Here is a 24,180-nt window from a genome sequence, read left to right as displayed (position 1 = left end):
GGAGGCGACCAAGGAGGCGCAGAGGCCAGAAAAGCCAATTAGAGGGCTCAGGCCTGAGCCCCTCAGTGCCATAGGATCCCAGGCAGGACACTGTGGCCAACCCGGGTGGAAGTCGGCATCTGGTTTTGTCTGCTTTCTCAGGGAGCGTCAAGTCCCCTCACACCCTCCTGTGAGATTTACCAGGATTGCTTCAGAACCGGGCCTGTAATTTCCCCCACATAATTGGCTTGTGTGGACCACATGCGATGTAAAGGTTATTGGGCTCTACACAGTCACTTCATTAATTTTCAGATGCACTAATTGGGTTGATGTGTGCCGCAGTCCCGAAAGGAGGGAAAACACATGGTTTTCAGCCACACTTCCCCAAATTCACAAGACCTTGAGGGGTTCTACTGTCTGTTAGAGCAAAAATTAACTTTCATCTTTGAAGTGAAGCTATGAACTTAGGACAGAGACCCCAAGGCTTTGCATTACTTTGTACTATCATCCCCATAGCTGAGAAGGTTGACAGAGCAGCCACTGCCATTTCCAGTCTTATGCAGGGGACAGCTGAGGCAGATGAAGGACTTCTGAAGCCATCCACCCCTCTTGCTGGTAAAACTGGGACTAGATACAAAGTCTTGCCACTAGATGGCGCTGCCCACCAGACGGTTGGTACGGTACTGCCTGCAGTCCAGGGACCTTGTTTTTCAGGAAACAAGGCCAAAAGAGCTTTTTCTCCTTACATAACTAAAAGAAGAAAGCCTCTCTGTATGTTCTAGGGTCTTTCTTTATTTTTATTTTTTTAAGAAGTTTTTAATTATTTATTTATTTGACACACAGAGAGAGAGAGAAAACGAGCCTAGTGCACACGCAGGGGGAGAGGCAGGCAGAGGGAGAGAGAAAAACAGGCTCTCCATTGAGTAGGGAACCCGATGCGGGGCTCCATCCCAGGACCCTTGGATGATGACCTGAGCCGAAGGTAGAGGGTTCACTGGCTGAGCCACCCAGGCGCCCTTTCTAAGGTCTTTCTTTCTTTTTTTTAATTTAAATTTAAATTTTTATTTTTTTTTTTAAGTTTATTTATTTATTTGACAGAGAGAGAGATCACAAGTAGTCTATTTGCTATGTGCTATTTTCTTTGGTGAGTTGTCTATACAGGTTGTTTGCCCATTTCTTAAATTGGATTGCTTTCTTACTGTTGAGTTTTAAGAGGTCTTTGTATATTTTGGATATATGTTCTTTATCAAATATGTCTTTATGCAAATATTCCCTCCCTCCCTCCAGTCTGTTGTTTGTCTTAAATTCTCTTTAAAGGACTTGCTGTTTTGGACCCATTTTAAAACTATCTTGTACTGACATAAAAGCTTATTTCTCCTCTTCCTTCTTAGGGCATCTGCATGTAAAAGAAGTGTATGGATTTCAAGGAAGTTTCTGCTTCTGATAGGAAAGACTGTTTCATTTCTAAGCATCAATTTTCTCAGATGTAAAATACAAAGTAGTAAAAGTGAATTGTCTCTAAGTTTGCACAGAGCTTGAATGTTCTGTGAGTCTCTTTGATGACTGCAGATTGATTGCACGCAGGCAGGGAGTTTTCTGAAGTTTACTTTCTCTACGTGGATGTTATTCCTGAGGACTTTGATGAGTCTTCACATATGCTGACGTCAGACATGGAGAACTCATTCTTCTTTGGGGTGGGTGGTACTCACAGGAACACATGCCATAAAGGGAGAATCCAAGCCATAGAAAGGATGACCCACCAGTGTAGACAGGGTATTTGATCTCAGTTGGCACTGAGTGTGCCCCCAAATTAAATTTAACTTATCTTTTTTTTTTTTTTAAGATTTTATTTATTTATTTGACAGAGAGAGATCCCAAGTAGACGGAGAGGCAGGCAGAGAGAGAGGGGGGGGGGGGAAGCAGGCTCCCCGCTGAGCAGAGAGCCCGATGCGGGACTCGATCCCAGGACCCTGACATCATGACCCGAGCCGAAGGCAGCGGCTTAACCCACCGAGCCACCCAGGCGCCCCTAGACTTAACTTATCTTCTGAGCTTGTTTGCTTTTCTTTCTTCTGCCTGGGTGGCACCCACCTCCAACCCCTGTATCATCACCAGGTCCTCCTCCACCAAAACTACTGCTTCCATCTCAGGGAAGAAAAAAAAAAAAGTTTTAATTTCCCTGAGATCCTAAATGCACTTTATATCTCTCTTCCTTTTTTGACATATTTTGCTGGGCTTTCCCGCCAGGGACTAGGCACTTGTCCCAGAAATAATCAAGCTCATTCTTGTCTTCAGGCTTTCACTATAGCTTTTAACTCAGCCTATGAGGTTTGTTCTCTCCTGGCTTTTTGCAGGCCCGGAGACTTGTCATTCACCTCTCAACCAAGTGTCACTTCCTGGAGAGACGCTTTCTCTGACCGCCCCTCAATCCAAAGTAGACAGCATTATCCTTTCTTTATTTCCTCCTCTCCTCATTTCTAATTTCTGTTACAATGACCGAGATTTTATTTTATTTTAATTTTTTATTTTTTATAAACATATATTTTTATCCTCAGGGGTACAGGACTGTGAATCACCAGGTTTACACACTTCACAGCACTCACCATAGCGCATACCCTCCCCAAGGTCCATTATACAATGACCGAGATTTTTAAGTTTCTCTTTTTACATCTACTGCTTTGTAAGTTATCCATATAATTTGTTTTCTTCTCGTAGTTGCTCTTACATTTTAAACATGTACACTTACTCTGAAAAGGTTAAAATTAGTGTCTTTTCTTCTCTGAAACATCCTCTGAAGTTTCATTCTTATTTTTGCCCCTTTTTTTTAATGCTCAACACAGGTTTCTTCTTCCCAGTGGTTGCCATCTTCTTTCTTGCTCCTTGCACTCTGCTTCTGCTCTTTGGTTTAGTTTTCCTCTTGGGCAAGTATGTTGCTCACATAGTTACTTGCTTCAGGATTTGGAAACAGTGAGCACTTGCAGTGTTTGTATTTATGAAAACATTTTTTTATTGCGCGTTTTGTTCCTGCATGATTTTTTAGTTCCCTGTCAAAATCTAGGCTGACATTAATTTCCACACTACTTTGAAGATATCAATCTTTGGTTTTATGGCATCTGTTATTGCTTATGAAAATCTATATTATTAGTCTGTCATTCCTGTTTAGAGAAGCAGTCACTTCTTTCTGGTAGCCGTTGGGATATCTCTTTCTCGGTTACATTCTGTCGGTTCACTGGGAGACGGCTACTGTGGATTTATTGTTTTGTTTTGTTTTGTCCTGCTTGGGACCCATTGCACTTCTCAAATATCAGAATTCTTTCCTTGATTTTCATTCCCATGTTTAATATTTCCCTTCTTTTGCTGACATTGTGTTTTACTTATTCTTATTTTTATAGTGTTTTAAGATGGTCATTAATTTGAGGCCTTATTTGTTTTTTTCCCTGTCTTTACCATGATTATTGTACATTCTTATGTACTGATCTAGCTATCTCATACAGAATTTGATATGTTACTTTTTCATTTTCATTCAGTTCAAAATATTTTCTAATTTCTTCTTTGATCTCCTTTAATTCATGGGTTATGCAGAAGTATACTACTTCTTTCATAAATATTGGAGGAGTAGATATCCTTCTTTTACTTGTAATTTATATTTCACTAAGGTCAGAGGAAGTATTTTTTTCTTTTTATCACTGCTTTTGTGAAAATTGGTTATGAGTTACCCTGGTTTAATTTTATGCTCTTGTGCTTAGGATTTGTTCACATTTGTGGATCTGTTATAGTTGTTATCAAGTTTTGGACAGTTTTGGTTATTTTATTTATTTATTTATTTATTAACTGCTCTCCCTAAGGACTCCAATTACACATTATTAGAGTGCTTGTTCCACAGCTCACAGCCCTTTTTAATTTTTAATTTTTTTCTTAAATTTTTAGGTTTTTAATTTTTTTTTTCTTGCTGTATTCCGTTTTGAGTAGTTTTAATTTCTGTGTCTTGAAGTTCACTAATCTCCTATCTGCCATGGCTAATCTAACACTAGATATGTACTACGTATTTTTTTTTTCTCCTCAAACTTTGTAATTTTCAACTGTAGATGTTTATTGGATCTGTATTCATATCATCCGTAGTGCTACTTTTTTTCCTTTTTTGAACATCTGGAATACATTTTTAAAATGTTAGTTCCTGTGTCTGCTGTATTATTATATCTTTTCTATTTGTTCATTCTTTTTCTTATTCCTCTGTTTACCTTTTCTGACTCTCTGGTAACTTATTTGAACATTTTTAGAATTCCATTTCCACTTCCCTCTAGTGTTGTTAAACACAACAGTGCATAGTTTCTTACATATACACAGGTAACATAGCATAGTCTACTTGTATCAACATTTTATTACTTTGAGTTAAATGTAAAAACCTTACTTCCATTTAGGTCCTTTCTGTTTCCCTGTTTTAAGACATAAACGTTGCTGAGAAATGTTGCTGAGTATCTCCTCTGTGTACACTGAGTACCACAGCAGAGGATGTTATATTTTTGCTTCCTCCATCACATATAATACAAAAAACTCATAAAGAAAGGAGGGTCTATTCTATTTATGCCTATTTTACCCCTTCTTTTGTTCCTTCTTATTGTTCATGTCTCCTTCTCTTATCACTTCTCTTCTGTTTGGAGAAGTCCTGTTGATCACTCTTTAAGAGTACGTTTGTTGGCAAAAATGTCTTAGTTTTATTTATCCTGAGAAATACTTTATTTTTTCCTTTATTGCTGAAGGATATTTTCACTGGATACAGAATTTGGTGTTGACAGTTCCTTTCTTGCAGAGTTTGGAAAATGTGCCTCTTTCATGCCATCTCCCTGGCTTCTAGGGTTTCACTGAGAAATCTGCTGTCATTTGAAAAGTTTTTGTCCCCTAAAGAAAAGACTAACTTCTTCAAGGGTTTTTCTTTGTCTTTGGTAATAAGAAGTTTGATTAAGGGGTGTCTGAGTGGCTCAGTGGGTTAAAGCCTCTACCTTCGGCTCAGGTCATGATCTCAGGGTCCTGAGATCGAGCCCCGTGTTGGGCTCTCTTCTCGGCGGGGAGCCTGCTTCCCTTCCTCTCTTTCTGCCTGCCTCCCTGCCTACTTGTGGTCTCTGTCTGTCAAATAAATAAATAAAATCTTTTTTAAAAAAGAAGTTTGATTATGATATGTTTTGTTGTGAATTTCTTTGGCTTCATTCTATTTAGGGCTACTTATCTTCGTGAATTATTGGGTTATGCCTTTCACTAAACTTGGAAATTTTCCACCCATTGTATCTGTTATTATTATTTTTTTCAATCTCCAAGTCTTTCCTCTCTCTTTGTATAGACAGTGATGTAGATGCTAGATCTTTTATTAATGTCCCAGATGTTCCTGAGGCTTTCTTCTTCTTCTTCTTCTTCTTCTTTTTTTTAATCTCCTTTCTCTCTGTTGTTCCTGTTGGGGAATTTCTATTAATCTGTCTGCAATTTCATTCATTCTTTTCTCTGTTGTCTCCAGTCTACTTTTGAGCCTGTTTGGTTTTTTATTTTGCTTATTGTATTTTTCATCTCTACATTTTTTTCTTTTTTCTTTTTTTAATATATCTTCTATTTCTTTGCTGAGATTTTTCCATTTTTCATCTGTTGTAAGACTGTTTATCATTGCTAATTGATGAATTTTTGATGATAGCATTAAGAGTCTTGTCAGATGATTCCAACATCTGAGTCTTCTCAGTGTTGGTATCTATGGATTGTCTTTTCTCAGTCTGTTTGTGATTGTCCTAGGTCTTGGCATGAGGAGGGGTTTCTGTTGTATCCTAGCATTTTTGGTATTGTATTATGAAACTTTGGATCCTTTTTAACCTCTTCTTCTTGTTTGATTTAACTGGCACTCATTCTATTTAGGTACAAAGGATAGGTCCAGGTTGGGGAGTGAATGTTCAGTTTCCTGCTGGGTCTTGGTGACACTACCCTGACAAAAGAGAAGTACTGATTTAACACTGCCTTATTGCACAGGAGTGTGGTGTGTGTTAAGCTTCTGGTTGGGCCCTGATGATGTCTCTTTGGAGAAAGTGAAGCATGAACTTCTACTTCCTTGTTGCTGATGAATGGGTATGGAAACCCAACTCCCCAGTTGGTTGTGCCATCAGCACTCTGATGGGGGAATTGGAGTGCCACTGACTTCTGTGGGTGGGGGCTGGATGATTAACCACCTGATTGGCCCCGCAGATACCACAGTGCATTTTCCCGTTGTTTTCTATCAGTGTTTGGAGTAGGGTGAGTATTGTAAAAAATATTTTTTGTTTTGTGAGGCTGCTCTTTTCCCATTCTTTTAGCTAGAGAGAGTAAACTTTTCTTGGAGCTTTGTGCCTCTTTGGAGTTCAAGGTTTCAGGCTTCCCCAGCACCCTCTCTTGGATATATGGAAGACAAAACGGAAACCCAGGGAACTCATTGCCATGTTATCTCAAGTACTTGTATTCTTGCTACCTTTCAGATTCTTCCTATATTGGGATTTTCTACTTGTTATAATAGCTATATATTCTTTTAAGATTTATGTATTTATTTGAGAGAGAGAGAGCAGAAGCAGGAGGGTAGAGGGAAAGGGAGAGAAAAATCACAGGCAGACTCTGCACTGAGCATACCCAAACATGGAACTTGATCTCATGGACCCTGAGATCATGAACTTACCTGAAATCAAGAGCTGGTCACTTAATGGACTGTGCCACCTCAGTGTCCGTATAATAATTATTTTATATTCTTGTTTGCTAATTATAACATTTGTGCTAGTTTTAGGTTAGTTTAGTTGCTTGATTTTTTTCCTTATTAGGGGTTGTATTCTCTGGCTTTAACAATTAGATGCCAAACATGGTGAATTTTATTTTGGGGGGTGGTAGATATTTGTGCATTCTTATAAATATTTTAAAATGCTGTTGTAGTTAATGGTTAAATTGCCTGGAAATAGTTTGATCCTTTTGGGAATAATTTTTAAAAGTTTTTTAGGTGGGACCAGAATAGCATTTTGTCTAGATGCACTCTTGCAGCAATCTGACACAGTCAAATGTTTTCTGTCTCTTGGGTATCGTATCACTCTCTTTCATTGCTTGATGTGTAATCTCTTAAAAATTGTTTATACGTTACCTTTTTAAATTTGGTTCCAGGGGAAGCAATCTGGTTCTTGCTGCTCTGTCTTGGCCAGAAGCAGAAGTCCTATGAACATCCTTAAAAGGGGGAAAAATCACAAAAAAATAAGAAAATGAATAGAATATAGATGTCAGGAAATGAGAAAAGCCTAGGTTCAGATAAAGTTAGAGGTATTCATAATAATCTCAAGAAATACTTATTACCAAGGAACCAAAAACATATATTTCTTTTACATCTAGTTTTGTCTTATAATTAATACTTAATGCCAACAGTTGCTAAAAGATGTAGCTACAATAACGAACTGTCCAATGTCTAGTCTTAGCTTTCTCCCAGGACCATGAAAATGATCCAACTCTTTTCTCTCATTTCCACTAAATCCCACCTCTTTTCTAAGGACAAATTCAGTTGCTCCTGGAATTTCTCTGAAGCTCAGCTAACTTCCTCCTCATGTAGCCAATGCTCAGAGTGATTAATTTTACTTTCACAGATGTAGAGACTATTATAATTGGAAGGATGTTTAGGGATTAAAAAAATCTCTCAGAAAAGTGAGGTACAGAGAACTGCTCAGTGGAATGTTAGTATTAAATAAAATATAGTGAAATAAACAAGAAAGGAATTACTTTTCATATATCACAGATTGGGAAAGCCAGGTTTATAAAGACCAGATGACTTATCAGTGTTTTATAAGGTGATCGAGCTGGGTCGTTTGGACGTCAAGGGTGTCTGCGTGTGTTTTCATACTTCTAGTCCTTCCTTAAAAATGAGCTGCTATTTTCTGATCCTCAAATGAGGACTCCTTTTGCAGTAGCCCTGAAATAACTTGTAAGAAGTCAAAGAACTTTCTGATTCATATAATTCACATTATGATGCAGAAGCCAGATGTGGACATCTCCCTCCTATCTCTGAAATATAAATTATGAACAAGGCTTATACAATAAGAGGAAACCTCTTCTCCACTGCAACATTTCACATGCCCTTCCAGTTTTAACCCCTCAGTATACTGCAACCACCTGTCCTATGTAATCTTAACTCAGATAGTTGCATTGGGTGGTTCCTTATAGACACAACTGTGGAGTGGGGCCTTTCTAGACTTTTTTGTACAAGTATATGCAGTTGGCACCTCCTTCTCATGTGCAACATCTATAGACTTGGCTGCTATTAAAAGACACGATACCTGATAATTTATATCAACTGTATGAGAGGGCCAAAGATGAAAGTAAAACATCCCAAAAGAAAAGAATTACAGGTTATAATTAGATGTCTCTGTTTAATAGATTAAAAAAAAAAAAAAAAAAACTTTGGCAGGACATGAGGAAAACTACTAATTAAACCCGCTTTGCTTCCAGATCCCTGGTGTTTGAGAAGTTTCCTAATGTCCACAGCAGCCGCCACACTTGACATTCTGTCCTGGCCGGGTGTAATGCCGCCAGAGCAAATGGTTTGGAAAAGAGGGAACAGCAAAGAAAAATTCTAAATAATGAAATGATCTTAGGATCAATTTATGGTTCTTTGGGCTCAAGGATTCAAAAGTTTGATATTTCCTTTGGTAATATTCCAGAGAAGAACATTCTTGAGATTGCTTCTTCGAGTTCTTTTACTAGATTTATATTGGCCATGAGATTTAATCATTGACTCCCTGTATGCCTGATTCGGTGTTACTGACATGCTGGAGGCTCAGGCTGTGTTTGTGGTTGATACACATGTCACTGAGTCGAGGTTCTTACTGTCAAAATTGGGGGCAATGAAAATGTTTTGGAAGAAGACAGAGGTTGTGATTATACAGCATTGTGAATATGCTAGATACCACTGAATTGTTCACTTTAAGTGGTAAATTTTACATTATGTAAATTTCACAAAGTTAATTTGGACAAGGAAGGTAGCAAGAGGAGTGATTTGTCTCTAAGAATGTGCCTGTGGGAAGGATTATTACTTTCTAGATTGGGGATTCAGAAAATATGCAAATACATTTGTGAGAATTCTGTATAAAATAAAGTGAGCAGTGTGTGTGTGTGTGTGTGTGTGTAGATATAGATATATAGATAGACAGCTATATATGTATGACAGTATTTTGACTTTCTAGAAAACTGCTTTGTTTACTTAAGACTTTTATGTAATGCTCTATGTAATGAGCCCTGGGTATGAACATGCAACTGATGAATCACAGAATTCTACCCCCGAAACTAATAATGCACCCCATGTTAACTAAATTGAATTGAAAAAGGAGAAATATATAATGATATAAAGTTGTGGATATAAGAATATTCTACAAAGATGAGTTCTGGCCAGGAGCCTACATTTTGTGATGATAATTTTAAAATTTGTGATCAAATGAGATAGAACATCTGAGGGAAAGAATGACATTTAAAAATACGAAGTACAAGATAACAACCAGGAATTTCTACATCTAAGATCGCATTTGCCAAATGATTTTTCGAGAAAAACAAAAATAAAAACAAACGAACAAAATACCCCTCCCCCAAAACCCCAAACCAAAAATACACCTGGCGTTAACAACAAAATAAAGGGATTGGAACAAATGACAAGGTGAATAAGGACCTCATCTTGGAGGCCCTTCCCCTGGCTGGCACGGTGGCGGCCGTCTGCCTCAGTGGGCGCATTTATGGGCAGGAGTGAGTGTTGCTCTTCTAGAAACATGGAATGAGTGAGCGCTTGCCAAGAAGCCCAGCCCAGCCAGCAGCAGAGCCGTTATTAAGCTGTAGCCCGAAAGCCTCCCAGTTTTATTTTATTGTTTCTGGGATGAGAGCGCTATGCAGCTTTTAGGCAACTTTCTTTCCAAGCAATTAAGTACCCCCGTCTCCCCATCTCAGAAGCCGCAAAAAGGAAGTAAATAAGGGGGAGTCAGCGGCTTGGTGGGGGCTTCCGGGTTATTTATTACTTTAATAAATCTGGGTTCCTCCCAGCCCGCCTCAGACTCCTGTTTCTGTCAGGCTTGTGAGGACTGACGATCACTTAATTGTGGGGTTTGTGGGCCGAGGTGGGTGCCAAGCACAGTTTATTGTCCAGGAAAGGCTGTTAAGTAAGACGATGTGATAGCGCCCCAGCCAATATGTCATTGAACAGAAATTAAAAGCAGAAAACTTCCAAGTAGCCAGTCTCTAACTTGTATTAACCACTTAAAGGCAGGGTCGGTTGTGTCTGGAGCCCAGGGTAAAGTCAGAGAAGCAGGAGCACAGAGGTGGCTGTGGAATCATCGTGTGTGTCCTGTCCCCTGAAAGCATGGTCCCTGGCCCACTCTGTCCAGACAGGGGCCGTCATGCCTGGGGACTGGAGCCCCTACTCCCACCCCCCCGCCGCCAGCCACGTGTTCTCTTCTGTTGTTTCACTCGAACTTGATTATGTCCTTGCAATATACAGCCCCTGTTCCTATTGCCACATGAGAAGATGGCCAGGGCCTCGGGTCTTGCTTAGGTCACAGAGTCAGGTGACAGCCCTGCGGGACCATGGACATGGGTCGCTTCCTCTCAGCTGCTCAGTTTCACTGGGAGCAGAAACCTTTTACTTCCGGGAATCAGTCTCGGACTCCAGCTTGAGTTCATCCAGGCACTGTGATGTTCTCCTGTGCAATAGAGTGCAGTTTCCCCACTCGGGGGTTAAGGCAAAGAGTGACTAAAGGACCTTGAGTAATGGTCAGTCAAGGGATCCCTGCTTCTGACCTCAGAGGGCAAGTGGAAATTTCAACTTGCCTTTGTTTACGGTTCTCCCGAACCGCCCTCTCTTTGCTTGCCCCTTCTCACTTTGCTCTTTTAACTTCACCTCTTTTTAAATGTCTTCTTCTCCATCTGTTCCTCCTTATTTGTGACTTTTCCGGATTCTCCCTCTCTCCACTGTTAGCGTCCTTTATTCCAACCAGCCTCCTTCCTTGTCTGTTCTATTCCCGTCAGACAGTTGGCTCATGGGTCTCTTTTCTGCTTTTCCTTTTCTCTGCCTTTTCCTATCTATCCCCCCGCTTTCTTCCCATCCACTTTGCATAAACATGACATTGAAGGACGATATGTATTTTCAGCACACATTGTTTATATTGAGTGTATTAGTATTAGCTCTTAATTAACAAGAGCAAGTGTTGGGGCACCTGGGTGGTTCAGTTGGTTAAGTGTCCGAATCTTGATTTTGGCTCAGGTTGTGATCTCAGGGTCATCAAATTGATGCTCCATGTTCAACATGGAGTCTGCTTGAGTTTCTCTCCCTCTGCCCCTCCCCCTACTCTCTCTCAAATAAATAAATAAAATCTTGAAAAAATAGCAGGTGTTGAGTATTTCATATTTCTCTAAGGGAAACAGCACCAAGTCAAAATCCTTTTTGTATGTAGCTCTTGGTTTGTTTGGTTTTTTTTTTCCCCTAGGAGGTCAGTAATTCTCAGAAGAGAGAATTAGAATTAGAATTAGAATTACTAATTATTAGTAATTCTAATTAGTCTGTTTGTAACCTACCCACAAGGATTTTTAGAAAATGGGAAAAAAAAAGGATTCTCAACATTTTTCTAATCCTGTAAAGATTATCTGCTCAATCTTATATTTCTCAGAATTCTGTTTGCTCTTATTCAGTCCATAGCTGAGAGTGATGTTTTTCTTGTAACAATGCACTTGAGTGGAGAGTTGAATAATGACCCTGTCATCCCAATTCTTCCTTTAGTTTTAAAGATGTTCCTTTCCACTGTTGCTCTCTACTTATATTCTGTCTTTGTTAAGGAGGATTATCCAGCACTTGGAAATCAGGCAGACGGTATCTGGCATGCATTTCAGTGTCATCCTCAAGCATTTTGTAACAAATTCACCCAAGGGTCATCTCACATACTGGAGGAAAGTGACTTTGTTTGGTTTATTATTTATTATTTGATTAAGGCTTAGATTCTCTAAAACTGGATTCTAAATTGTGGAAGATTTATGTGTTGCAAATGATTTTTACTAGGTGGAAAATATCCCTCCCGAGGCTATGGTTTTATTGTCCTGTAGGACATTAACCGGTTTTCAATCGAAGTTTGCAATCTTCTTTTTTCCACTGACATATATCAGTTTCTCACCTCCTTCCAATTGGCTTTGCCATCCTGCTGGTCCTTTTATTAAAGAGTTAAATACATCTTTGACTCATCTCTCTACTCATATGACAGTTACCTTATTGAAAAATGTTCTGATATCTTCAAGTTTAGCTCAGGCGACACTTCATACAGGAACCTTCGCTTACTCTTTCCGCAGCATCCATCTTGCCTTTCGCAGAGTTTTTGTAATCGATTCAAGTGAGTTAAAATCTCTTTATTTACAAAAAGTGTACTATTTTAGAGGAAGAACCTGTGTTGTATACTTCTTCTATATCCAATTCTTATCCGTCAATGAAAATAGAGACAGTCTCCTGAAATGTTTATTGGATTGGATAGAATTGAACTGAATCTGTCTCAATTGTCTTCAGCCTTAGGCTACTAACGATAGCTTGCATGGAAAGAGAGCTGTAGTGTTCACAGAATATTAGATTCTGGAGATCTCCATTATTGTCTCTTGGGAATATTTACACTGGCTAGTGTTGGCTGTCATAGCTGTCCATCTCTGGTCCAATTTTGGAGCCTTTCCAGGAATCTCTCGGTAAGCTGCAGAGCATTTTTGAGTCATTTTGCTTAATGCCAGTAAAATGTCACCTGGGTCCCACCTCGGGGTGTTGGGCTAGAACTGACAGCGACATCCCTTCCTCATCTATGAGATGTATCCACACTGGCGAGGTGCTGCCTGGGAATTACAGAAAATGTAACATTTGTGCCCTTCTTTTTTTTTTTGTTTTCATATGTTGAAATTAATGTGTCATTGTGAAGATTCTAAACAGATGGGAAAAGGTCAGGGTTTCTTTGTTGCTAAGTATGTTTCCATGGCTACGGCAATATATGTGCATTATCAGAAAGCATCATTTGTTTGGCTGTGGTGGCTCATTAGCGGAGGGAGGGGGCCCCCCTTTGATGGTTCTGGCTTGGTTTATTTCTGCTTTACTTTTCATCGTGTTCGGAGAACTGTAATGAACGGTTGGAACACACATAAACCTGGGAGCTGTAGGTGAAGAATCCCTACCACAGCTCAACACTTCCATGTAAATAACCTACGCAGTTTAATTGGGTCAGCTGAGCCTGGATTAAGAATGAAGCCGTGTCCAAACAGCCATATATCTGGGTTTCACTAGTCTCAGGGAGGGTCAATGCGTTTCTTTTTTTCTACTTCTTGGTACTTTGCTGACAGTATTTAGGGAAAGCCCCGTTTTAATTCTGGGTTTTCTGGGAAATGCTGTCTTCCCTACCTGTTGCTTTTGTCCTGCCCCATAGGGTTCTGCTCTGACATGTATCTGGGTTTGCAGTAGGGAGCATGTGAAGGGAGTAACTTTGGGTACCTTGGGTCAGGCAATATGAGGACTGACCAAACTGGCCACGTTGACCCCAAAGGAGGCATCTTTAGTGAAAAATGTTTGGATACACATGCATGGCAAATTGAGATTTAATTCCCATACAAGCCAAGAGATTGCAGTACAGGTGAAATAGCAGGGGGTGTCTTTGTGCAGTAGGAATGCTCAAGTCAGACCCATGGCAGGGTGCCCATTTGCTTGCAGGGCAGATCCCGGTCAGGAGCTAAAGATTCCGGGGGCATAGCCTCGGTTCCAGTGAGGGGGATTGGTAAGGCAGGCTTGAGGGGGTATCATCCAAGGGAGACTGAGATTCAGATCTATGTGTCAGCCCTAGTGAATGCATTGATCGTTCCGGACCCAACCGTACAGAAGGAATTCCAGATCCCATTGGCTGTTGGAGTCAGCAAAGTGCTGCTCATCTTCGTAAGGACTCCTTGTAGACACTCACAGGCCTCGGATTGTGTTTGTCTTTGTATTTCCACTCTCAGGCATCAGGGCTGCTTCTCAGAATTTACTATTCCATGGTAAACGTGTGATCTGCGACTGCAGGGCCTGAAGGGTGGGAAGTTCCCGCCTCTCACTTGGAATAACCGGGAGAATCCAGAGCCGAGAGCATCTTCCACCCTCCTCCACCTCTGCAACCCTCCCTCTGTACATTGGTCTCTCGAGAAAATGATGGATCTTTCCTAGAGAGAAATGTGAGTATGACAAGAGGTACGCTGGAGTTGCAGAAATGGAGCTGTTCCCCTTTACTGGTCCCCAAGACTGGCTGATTTAAGACAGTCCTCTCTGTTTTCTGGCCTCAGGCTCCTCATTGGTCCAGTTCAGGGCTGGGCTTGCAGTGTTAATGGTTCTGCTGTTGATCTTTTTAAATATATGCTGAGGAATAACCAGTAGAAAATATCCTGGCATCAGAATTTTAAAATGAAAGAAATCCACGTTAATATCGTCAACGGATACTATGAAAGAACTCTACCTCCACCTGACAGATGAGAAAAATATGTCCAAACTCTTCATTTCCCCTGCCACTATTTTGGGTCTGGGCTATCACCAGGCCTGGTTTATTTTTTCAGCCTTTACTTTGCAACCAGTCTTCTCTGGCTCTAGTTCTCCACCTTAATATGTCCAGGTCACTGCTGCTGGAAATATTCCCCCTGATACTATCATCTGTCTGCTCAGAAGACTGTTGTGTGCCCCACCACTGACAGGATCAAGACTCATTAGCTGTCTCCTGAAAGCTGTGTGCAAGCCATGTTTATGTTCTGTCATCACAAACACAGACCAGATAGGTTGGCTTCTTTGTTCTCCCCCAAACTGGCCATCTTCCTTCCCTGCATGCTACACACTTTCATATGTCCTCGTGTGCTCATACAGGCTGGTTTCCTGTTCTGAGAGGTGATCTACTTCTCTGGGTCATCTGGCTGCATTTTTATGCATTGATTGACTCACCTGTGACATCCCGGGCATGCCTCTCGCATGGGATGTACCCTGACCTTGTTTTTCTAGGGGGGAGAACCTATGGCACATTCATCTTGGTTTCCCAGTGTGAAGCTTGTATATTTGATTCAGCTGAACTAACCACAGATTTCCGCTCATGTTATTCTTCTTTGGGAATCATCTCCTAAGTCTTGCCTCCAGCCATGTTTCCCCCAACCCTACTGCCGGCTTGAAATAGTGAGCTACTTTTTATCTCTCAAGAACCTGCTATCCACAACTGTTGGTGAAACCTCACCTAGCTCTCGCCTCCCGTTGACCTTCTTGTAGGCAGTTGGAGAAAAGCAGCCAGGTTACTGGCATTTATGTCCGAAGACTCCAGCCCAGGTCCTCGATGCTGGTTTGGGGGAAAGAATATTATTAATTTGAATTCTAAGACACAACACAGTTTATAAAATTCTCTTATCAGAACCATCTCTTTTAACAAAAGCAAGGAGGCTATATGGGTGAGGCAGGCAACATTAACTTTTTTTTTTTTTTTTAAATACATGAAAGGATGAGATTCGCATGGGATGGAATCTGGCCAAGATCTGAGTTAGAAAGCACAAGATGTAGGATTCAAATCATTATTGATGACTTCAGTGGAATGATTTTTCGCTGTGTCCATAGTGAGATGATTGCCAGAGTCCCCTCTCCTTGGATTCTAGAAATCCTGGCCATCTACCCGGATTGTCCCAAGCCTTCAGTATAATGGCTCCACCTCACCGCCCTCCCCCAGCCCCCATTGACCTCTGGCTTCTCTGTTAGTTGGCAGAGCACCTGTTTGACACATGGAATGAGAAAGGAGCTGACATTTGTGGAGTTCCCAGGTGCGAGAGATGTCGCAGTTGTTAGGCAAGTCTTACAAAAACTCTTTGATCTACCTATTTATTTTCTTATATTATATAATACCCCATATTTTGTAGATTTCTCAGTGGGAAGAATAAAGGCGGTTAGTCGTTATTTGTATCAACCTACTCATAAGAGAAGCCAGACTCAAATTCTTATCTTCCGTCTCTGATTCCATGGTATTTCCATCAGACCACACTGCCCAATTAAAGAACAGAGACAGTCAGGAGCTCTTGGACATGAGTGTGTCACATTCTTAATAACACACATTTGAAAAATTTCTTTTATTCTCCAGTTCTTAGAAATTCCCTTCTTTGGGGAACTAACAAGCAATTGACCAAACACCAGATTGGAGAATCATCTTTGGCCCAATTTGTTCTTCGTAAAACAAGAAAAGCACAGTTTCTTTATCAGAAAGTAAAATTTTTTTTTTCATCCTGTTGCACAGCTCTGTTTCAAAAGTACCTTTCCTGTTGCTGCAAGCACTGTGTTCTTAGGTAACCCAGCTCTGTTGGGTCAAAATGACAAGGGAAGAAAGGCATTCTCCTGGAAATACTGGTTGATACTGTTGTTTTTGAATTTACCTTCTGCCATGGGCAGTATTTCTTTTTTCTGTAATGCTGAGGTGTTGGGAGAATGTGAATTTTCTCTAATAATAATAATAATAATAATAATAAAAGATCATGAAATTTGAGGGGAAAAAAGAGCATTTCAAAGCTACTCAACATCAGGAAACTCATGAAAGTCAGTAGATAGGGCATGTTAGAAATAATATTGTGTGCTCTGGCCAAAATCACTCCCTATGTGGATATTTTTTGGATCTAGAAGGTCACTTTGACTGTCCACATGATTATAAAGGGCCCAGCTTTAAACACAAATTAAATAAATAGTCACTTGCTTGGAGAAGCTTAAAGAGATGAGAGATGAGTGATGGAATCATTGATTTAAAAGGCTGTAAGAAATCTTAGAGACTGTCCTCTAGAATGATGTTTTGCAAACCACTGGTCATAACCCTTTAGTCAGGCATGAAATCAATTTAATGACAGCGTTTTTAAAAATTAGAACATAGCAGTACAGCAAAGTGTACTGCATATAATAAGATTAGTAGAATTTTCATGGAATTTTTATTTTTATGCACACATACAGGTATATGATTTAAAATATATTTGTATATTTCTTACAGTGGGTCATATCAAAATGCTTAAAAGCCATTACCCATGAGAACAGGGAACTGAAAGTCCTATAGCTAGCACACAAACAAGTATCAAAAAATATTCGCTGACTGATCTAGTTCACTGCTTTTATCTTACATTCTACTGTGTACTGAAGACTGTTGCTTCAATGTGGCCCAGAATGGGGAAATGCCATCTCTAAAGTCACAAAACTGAATAGTGACAGAATCAGGAGTTCTTGGTACTAAGTCATAACATACAGTGCTTCTACTCTGTCCTTTAAGAAAAAAAAAACTTTTGGTACAATTGTTATTGCATTGGCAACTGAAACCATTTTCCCTTAACACATCAATCCCCTGGGGTGCCTGGGTGGCTCAGTCAGTTAGGTGTCTGCCTTGGGCTCAGATCGTGATCCCAGGGTCCTGGTATAGAGTCCCGCATTGCGCTCCTTGCTCAGCAGGGAGCCTGCTTCTCCCTCTGCCTACTGTACTGCTCCCCTTGCTTGTGCTCTTTCTCTGACAAATAAATAAAATCTTTAAAAATAATAAAGCCAAAAAGAAATATATCATATTAAAAACAACAACAACAACATAACAGAACATGAATCCCTTTTCCAGGGATATGATATGTTCCTGATCTCCCCAGGCCTTGTGGGTCTTCCCCCTATATCCATTCACCTTTGCCCTGGACTTGGTACCTGTCCTCAGACTATTGACTATTATCTCATTCTTCAGCTTGCCTAGACTTTTGGTTACTGTCTCCTTTACTTTGGCCCCTGCCATGTTGTGTTAGATCCCAAACCCCATCATCCAGACGTGGTCATCATTAACTCATGCTTTTTTTTTTTTTTTTTTTAAGTTCATTTTGCTTAGTTGCAGCGACAACTGCAAATTTGCATTCTTCCTTCTACTAACATTTTAAATAATAATGTGTTTATAATAATGAAGTTGAAATGCCTATAGCTAGAGGACTCAAATAGGGTGGCTTTTCAGAAGACAAAACCCTGAGTCATGTTACATGTTAATTGTTTTTTTTTTTTTTTAAGATTTTATTTGTTTATTTGACAGAGAGAAATCACAAGTAGATGGAGAGGCAGGCAGAGAGAGAGAGAGAGAGAGAAGCAGGCTCCCTGCTGAGCAGAGAGCCTAATGCGGGACTCGATCCCAGGACCCTGAGATCATGACCCGAGCCGAAGGCAGTGGCTTAACCCACTGAGCCACCCAGGCGCCCCAGGGTTTTGAGTGGTAGGAATCATTATTTCCCAAGAGTGAAGGGGATGCATCTTTACGTCAGGCTATAGGACAAATGACCGTTGTGTGTGAGTACAGCCACTGTGAAAACCAACAATCTTCTCCTGTTCCGTGCTTCTCTCTGTGATGGTGTGGCTCCTCCTAGAATTCCTATTCTCTCCTCCAGTGTTGGGTATTTGAGGGCTGTGAAGGGGAGGATGGCGCTGTGAGAGAGGGACTTGTGATGGTGGAGTAATGCACTCTTTATTTTGTAGTTGAGTCTTGTTTCAGAGAAGGGTAACTTCTTCCTGTTTTGATACTTAAATAAATAACTCTAAGCACTAGGAGAGACAGAGTAACATAGACTTCTTAAAGAACAAAGGTAAGATGACATACCATGTTTTTAAAAAAATCAGATTACAAATAAGGCAATTTGTGTTTAACTCCTGGCTCTGTCTCCAAGAACTTGTGCATTTGGAACCAATCACTTTCTCTGTTTGAACCTCAGTTTTCACATCCTCAGAATGAGGGTTTGATAAGACCAGTAGTTCTGAACCTTAGGTAGACATCAGAATCACTTGAGTTAAGGGAAATTGGAAGGGGAGGTGAACCATGAGAGACTACGGACTCTGAAAAACAATCTGAGGGGCGCCTGGGTGGCTCAGTGGGTTAAGCCTCTGCCTTCGGCTCCGGTCATGGTCTCGGGATCCTGGGATGGAGCCCCATATTGAGCTCTCTGCTCAGAGGGGAGCCTGCTTCCCCCTCTCTCTGCCTGCCTCTGCCTACTCCTGATCTCCATCTGTCAAATAAATAAATAAATAATCTTTAAAAACAAAACAAAATTCCATAGATTATTATAATGTATAGTAAGGACTAGATGACTCGGGCCTTTCAAGATCTGATCTATGATGATAACGACAGGGAGAACATGCCAGTATTAGGCAAATAACTATTACTACTACAGCAGAAATACAACTCAAACTAGAATGGGAAAAAAATGAAAAGAAGATATTTAATGACTCTGGGCTTCTCAATTTGAATTCGTTTTCATCTGTGATTTGGTCTTATTTTCTCCGGTCTGCAATTTAGCTTCCAGTATTTGCCAAGAAAAGTTGGTGGCCCCGTGGATTCCTCAGTGGGAACAGGAGTTGCTTCCTTCTAATATCTGTGTATCAGCTCCAGAGATGGACTCTAAGGGGTCTTACTTGGCTGCTCTGTCCCTCTCTCGCTGTGTTGGGTGGTATGATTGACAGCCCACCAGATGGAGATGCTCTAGATGGATCTCCCATCTAGAGCACCTGCTGCAGGGAGCATAGCTGACTGAGTGCCTGCATCTGCTGCTTCTTCGGATTTGCTGCCTCATTCAGGCCAGGCCACATTTTCACTGGGCTGCTCCCAGCCAATGACCGAGCCCAGTGAGGGGGGACGGATTGATTCCTCTAATGGGCTCTGTGAGTTCTGGGCACTCCCCCACCCCCACCATTGGTCTAACTGAGACTCTCAGAACTGCCCTGTAGACTGAGGCCCTTTCCACCCAATTATTCCTTCCCTTTCTCTTTCTCTCTTATAGATGTCAAACCTCCATCGGGGTCTAAAATGAAGATTCTCACTATGTATTTCTTCTCTCTCAATCCTTCACTGGAGTCTCCTCCTAAAAGTCCCCTGCTTACTCATCCAGACCTGGTGTCTACTTCTTGGAGGACCTGACTGATGCAGACTAGAACCATATGGGATGGAGAGGAAGTGGTTCACGGAGGGAAGGATGTCCGGTGTTTGAAAGAAACACATGCCTGCTACAGACTGTCTTTGGGTCTCTCTCCAGTATGGGTCACTCTATAGAGAGGATACAGAACAAGTGCTCGTAGGGAGCAGGTAGGCAGGTTTCAGACCCTCAGGTGTCTTCTAGAGGATACTGATATTCCCAATGGCTAGTGAAACCCCTAGTGACCTCAGATCTTAATGTGTTGAAGAGCGAAGAATTTGTTAAAACGAGCTGAATCAAGGTGCACAACCAGAGTTGGGCGCGTGTCACTCTGAGCCCTCAGCAGACATCAGACAGCAAACCACTTGACTTACTAACATTGCACTATCCATCTGATGTTTCCAGAGCCAATTCAATGTCTGTTTTTTTTTTTAATTAAAAAAAAGAGAAATATAATCTCTACATGCCTGCATTTTAAACTGATGAAAGCTTTTATTTTGTCAAATAGGCTTCATATTTGTTTTTTGGCTTTTGTTTAATGATTCTATTTTTTTTTAGGAGAACTCTATCAGGACCTGAAATGCAAGCTTTTTAGAGGAGAGTAAGCAGAATCCTCCCCTTACTCCTCAAGCCTTAGCCTCAAGATGTCAGCCCTGTGATGCCGCTAATTTTCCTGGAGATAATCCATTTGATATTCATGAATTCTTTCTCTTGGGAAAAATTATTCAAAAGCTTATTATTATACTAGTGATCCTGAGAAGAGTTACTTTTACATTTGGTCATCTTTTAGAAGCTTTTCAGTGTGAGCTACTCATTAGCTCTGATTTCTAGCTGGCAGCTTGCTGAGAGCAGGACAAGGAAGGAGCAGTGCAGTTTCAGTGAATTTGGGAACAGAAATATCTGCAGCACAGAATGCTGGCTCCCCAGGCCCCTAGAGCCGGGGGCGTGAGCTATTAGGGTCCACTGGGCACCTCTAGGGGACTGTGAAGTGAGGAAACAAGGATGTTGAAGAAGAAATGGGGGAGGATGACGGCAGGAGATTCCTGCTTTGTGATTTTTGCCTAGGACCTGGCCTGGACTCCTTTTGCCTTTGCAGCAAGATGTGCAAGAGGTACAGTGTCATCCTGAGCAGAACAGGTGGTCACAACCTCCCTTGCTTCTCTCCGGCCAGAAGGAGGCTAATGTCCAGCCCCTGGCGAGGCACACTTGATTCACCAGCAGAGCACAATGATACGGGGGTACGTGCCAACTCCCCTGCCTCGCCAGGCTGTGAGACCAACTGTTCCTTATTTTCCAGGCATTGAGCTGCTTATGGAATTTGCTCCTTTGGATAGGAGTTGCATCCAAATTCCTCTCCTCTGGATTTGCTTGATCTCCAAGCCTGAAGTCAAGCCAGCTTTGGTTATTACATCTTCTCATTTAGCAACCATAATAACCACACCACACATTTATGGCTTCATTTCTTTTTTTCAAGGGACTTCTGCATATTCTACCTGATTCAGTACTAGAAACTAGTCTCTACATTGGGTTGGGAAAATGTGATCACTGGTTTGGGAGGTGTAAGCCTGAGGTCCAGAGAAGCTAATACAGAGCTAGTGTCAGAGCTGGGAGCCCATCTATGGTCCAAGAATACAAGTCTGTTACCTCTTGGGAAGAAAATGTACATTTTCATTTCCTGTTGGATGATATTTTCACTCTTACATGTCTTCTATCTCCACTTTTGTTGTTGTTGTTGTTCTCAAGGAACCAAATAAAGGAAAAGAAGGACTTTAACATGGTGAGGCCCAAGGCCATCCACTTGATAGGCCAAGAGTAAAACTTGTTGGAACACATGGTCATGTCTGTGTGTTAGAGGAGGAGCCTAAAAGCAAGAATAAGAAAAGCTGAATTTAAATTCTGATCTTTCAGTGAATTATCTCTGTGATACTCATTAAACTCACTTGACCTCTCTAAGTTTTGTTCTCTTCTTAAGCAGGAACAATGCTAACCTGCCATTTATATCCCCAAAAGATTGTTAAGATAATCAGGTGAAACTACAAAACAAGACTTCATTTAAAATTACAAAGCATCATTCAGATAGAAAGGTATTTTTCAACATTGATTTAATTACTTTTACTTGGAAGGGACTAAATAGTTATCTGCTGGAAGAATGAATGAAGAGACGAATGAGTGATTTGGGTCTTTTAAACACTCCACATCTGCTGGAGCTCTTGCAACCTGTTTAATTCTTCAAACCCTCCTTTTTCCCATTTCCTCATTGGTGGAGGTTACGTTGTCTTTCCCCTTTGCCTTTTATTGGATGTCAGTCTTCCAGGCACATCTTTGACCCCAGAAGTGTGTGGATAGTCACTGAGCTCTATTCATGAACCCTAAGATTGTCAGTGACAGCCCCTCCCCATGCCTGAGAGCAGGAGAAAATACTGTCTGAGCCAAATGGCCTCACTTCCACTTTGTTCTCCTTTCTACTCCAGCAGTTTCTTAGAAGTGGCTGTCACCAAGTTTGGCTCATAGTGAAACTCTTGGATACGACAGGGGAACAGACAGATTCAAAGAAATTTAGAACTAACGGGGCGTGAGACGCCATCTTAACCATCCCATTGTCTTAACGGATGCAACTGCTGATGTTCAAAAAGATCAAAAGGGCTGCGCTGGGCTCATTCAACTAGTTAATGCCAGAATCACTAAATCCAAGAGTCTGGACTTACCAGTGTAAATGTCTTTCCAGTTCCTAATTCTGGGAGGAGGCTGCAGAACGAGAAAGCCAAAGGAACCCCCAAGACGGTCTGTCCTTGGGGCTTTCCTTTGATACAAGAGTGAATTTCAGAAGGTCTTTGTTTGTTGCCCTTAGCTCTTCATTTTGAAGACCTCCCTTTAAAAATGTCATCATCCTATGCAGTTCCTTCCCACTCTGTATCCCACTGAAGCTAACTCTTCTAGGCAGTATTGTTTTTCTGATTTATGCTTTAGGGGACTCAAGATTTAGTGCCCACCTTCTTGTTTGTACAATTTCTATTTTTTATTTCATGAGAGAGTGAATTCAGTGGGTGACTCGCATGGAGAGCTGATTGAGGAAAACCCTAGAGTGTTGATCCCACCTCTGTTCAATAATTTGGTAATTAAGGAGGGCTTATCGGGTTTGAACAAGTTGGAGTAGACTGGGAAGAATATCAGTGGTCAGATTTCTTTTCTGTTTTTTGGGAGGGGGGCGGGGATGGTCATTGCTTTACATTTTTTTCCCCCCTTGGGGCATAATTGGCTACAATGTTGTCTTAGTTTCGGAAGCACAGCATAATGATTTGATGTTTGTATAATTTGTGGAATCATCACCACAGATCTAGTCAGCACCCATCACCACACACGGCCACAGTATTCTTTCATATTTATGATCCTTTTAAAGCTTTCTTTCTGTTGATTTATTCAACAAATATTTCTTGAACTCCTATTATGTTCCTCGCACTATAGGTAAAGATCGCTTTACACAGTTTACAGATCGGCTGAAGGTTAGTGACTCAGCTAAGCCCGGAGGAAACAAAGCTTAGACGGGCGCCTTCTGGTTGTAGGTTCACTGATCTTTCTGCTTTATCATGTGCCGGGTCTCCTGACTTCTGCTGTTGGCTCGGTTCCTCCAGAATTACACTGTGTACTCATAGCATGAAGCCGTCCTATAGATATAAAAGGTCAAAGCTTGGATTTGAATAATGTGGAGTAAGCCTGCAGTTGGTGGCTGACTTTTTCACAGTTTAACTGTATGTGCCCCTTCTGACTATCCCACAGCCATGCCAGGCTGGTTGGGAAGTATTGGAATATTGTCTGGTTATCACCCCATCACATTTCGGATTGTGATATCTTTGTTTGTTGCTTTAATTTAAAAACACTCTTTAATCGTGGTTAAGTACACCTAAGGTTAAATTTGTAGGCGCTCAGTTCAATTGTGGCCTTAAGTACAAGCATGTTTTGTGCAACCCATCTTTGGAACTCTCTTCGTCATGTAAAAGGGAAGCTTGGTACCCGTGAAACAGAGGTTCTCCATTCCCCATTCCCTCCTGTCCCTGGCAAAGCACCCTTGGTTTTCTGTGCCTGCTTTGTTCTGGCAGACAAAGAGTTAGCAGTGCCGCCACTGTCTTCTGCTCCTCCTGATCTCCCAATACAGTCACGCACGTGCTTCGTGTCATTTACCTCTGAGCCAAGGATTATACACAAATTATGTTTTCTTTCTCATATATGTTTTTGTTTTGTCCAGATTTATAACTGCCTCATTTT

The 24,180-nt window shown here is 41.1% G+C and overlaps 1 long non-coding RNA gene across 1 annotated transcript in view; it reads left to right on the top strand.

The window, feature by feature from the left end:
* The first annotated feature begins 763 nt into the window (after positions 1-763).
* The window catches only part of LOC131811593 (uncharacterized), a 174,400-nt gene continuing 150,983 nt past the window's right edge, over positions 764-24,180 (top strand). Inside the window, exon 1 of the long non-coding RNA XR_009346008.1 lies at positions 764-1,004. This is a non-coding gene — a long non-coding RNA (uncharacterized LOC131811593). The remainder of the gene's footprint in view (positions 1,005-24,180) is intronic.

This window comes from Mustela lutreola, chromosome 11 (genome assembly GCF_030435805.1).
Source record: "Mustela lutreola isolate mMusLut2 chromosome 11, mMusLut2.pri, whole genome shotgun sequence".
NCBI lineage: Eukaryota > Metazoa > Chordata > Mammalia > Carnivora > Mustelidae > Mustela > Mustela lutreola.
Note: the sequence above shows the minus strand (reverse complement) of the source record. Positions and strands in the feature narration are given on the sequence as shown.